The sequence below is a fragment of the Daktulosphaira vitifoliae genome, unplaced genomic scaffold (assembly GCF_025091365.1).
Source record: "Daktulosphaira vitifoliae isolate Bord-2020 unplaced genomic scaffold, ASM2509136v1 Scaffold_1, whole genome shotgun sequence".
Lineage (NCBI taxonomy): Eukaryota > Metazoa > Arthropoda > Insecta > Hemiptera > Phylloxeridae > Daktulosphaira > Daktulosphaira vitifoliae.
The window spans coordinates 38,578,743-38,581,242 of NW_026099572.1; positions in this window are offsets into that span (position 1 = coordinate 38,578,743).

Sequence of the window (2,500 nt, forward strand, 5' to 3'; positions counted from 1 at the left end):
CAAAACCTGGCTAGTGATTGTGGATGGGTTAGCAAACGAGTTGTTCTCTTCAAGACTACTAATTTTTGCCTTAAGTGAACCAATATCTCTTTTGAGTATTATATTATCTGCTTTGAGTTCACTCACTTGCTCAGAAACTTTTAATATTTCTGCTTTAAGTGTATTGAACTGCAAAGATTGAGAGTCAGAAAGTGCTTTATTGGAAGCGAGGACTTCAGCTTTGAAGAACAAAATAATTTGCATTAAATCTTCATTGGAAGTAGTACTTGAAGATCTCGTACTAACACCAGAACGGACAGCAACTTTTTTTGAAGTTACATTGGTTGCACCAGGAGAAGACATATTAGAAAAAGTACTCGGGGTTAAATTCTTCAAAGTAAGCCACTAGAGGTTAGTCTCTAACAAGTGGAAGAAGAAACTAGCTAATGTTTTAAAGCGTATGCTGATAGTAGCAATATTATCAAAAAACAAATTATAAAAAAGATAGTACGACTTAATATACGAAAAGACGTAATTATTAAACTACTTATACTTGCATATAGCAAACCAACGAAGATTACCACGACGCACAATTGAACACAAAAATATACTTAATACTTCAAACAACAATTGTAAATAAATTATTTGTATGTACCAATTGAAATTGTTATAAGGACTGTAAGTAACAAAATCTTTATTATATTTTATAATTATATATTACATAACTAATACTAATTAGTAATTACTGTAAATAATTAGTAAATATGTAATGTGTATGTGATTTGTAATTGTAGCACCCCCAAGATTTGAACTCTAGTTGTGCCACTGCACATGACCCTGTCGCGGTCGCTTCTCATTTCCGGTGTTATCACCGGATGGCGATCGCGGCGCTTCCTCTTCACGTCCGACAGGTCGCGCTATTTGCGGTGACCGACGGGCGGTGAGAACCGGTCGCTCGGTGCTGGACAATATTCATTCGTTTTTTCAATCTGTCACGTTGACCTTTTATGAGGAACAAAAGATAACTTTATTTAATTATTGTATAATTAAGATTATTGTTGTAGTGACTAATAAAAAACGCTATTGGTTTACTACTTATTATTATTGTTATTATTGTTGTCATTATTATTATATTTACTACCCCGAACACATCAACCCTACGTTGCAATATATACGATCGAAGCGCCCTATTACTAATAATACAATCGAAATATAATATAACTTTCGATGCATAATCAAACTATCGATAATGTCGGAGTTTTTACTGTCTCATTTTTTAAATTTAATGTCGGAGTAAAATCCGTCGTAATTTTGGTAACCTATGGTATCAGATGGTCGGAGTACCAGATGTTCGTAACAATTACTACTTTGTCAAATGTCAAAGTATGTAAATGTCGGAGCATTATCAGTTAGTGGCAAAGGTACTTTCCCATTTAAGCCAACTCAAATTTAAAAATTACTTTTTCGACTTTAAAATAGTAAAAATATCTTAATAAGTTTAATTTCTTATGTTTTATGAACTTTATTTTATGTCAATTAAATTATATAATATTCATGAAAGTCAATATATTTTCCTAATAAGATATTTTTAAATAAAATAAAATACAAAACCTAGAATTTTAATAGAAAAATAGCATATTTTTGAATACGGTAGCCATTTGCGCATAGAAAATAGGTCGTCGGGACAAATTTTTTTTTCATTTTATAGTACATAAAATAAGCTTTAATTTGATATATGTTTAAAGGACGCAGTATTTCCGGAACATTTTCAAAAATTAAGTTGAAAAAGTTAGTTTTTGTAAAAAAGTTGCTATTTTAAATCCCCCCTGTGAGCAGAATAAGTGTTAGATTTTCAAAAAAAAATGATATCAAATGAAAGAAAATTACCTAAGGTTTCAATATAAAGAAATATTATTTTGATTAGTTAATATTTGAAAAAGTTATGGCAGTTTTAAGTACAAAAAACATCGTTATAAAAGGTGATTTTTATCGCAAATATTACATTTTTTTTATAATTTCGACAGCCATTTGCACATAGAAGATAAGGTGTCGGGACAAATTTTTTTTTTTCATTTTATAGTACATAAAAAAAGCTTTAATTTGATATATGTTTAAAGGACGCAGTATTTCCGGAACATTTTCAAAAATTAAGTTGAAAAAGTTAGTTTTTGTAAAAAAAGTTGCTATTTTAAATACCCCTTGTGAACAGAATAAGTGTTAAATTTTCAAATAAAATGATATCAAATAAAAGGGAAATATCTAAGGTTTTAGTATAAAAAAAAATGATGTTGATTTGTTGATTTTTAAAAAAGTTATGGAAGTTTTAAGAAAAAAATGATAAAATTTACTGATTTTTAAAATTATAATTTTTTTGGATATTTCCCCCATTTGCGGGGAACGAGGGAAAATTTTAAGGGTAATGTCTTCAACTAGATACGATTTGTGATCTTTTGACGTATTATTGAAAGAAATCGGTCCAGTGCGAGCTGAGAAAAAGTAGTGACAGACACAAAAAAAAAAA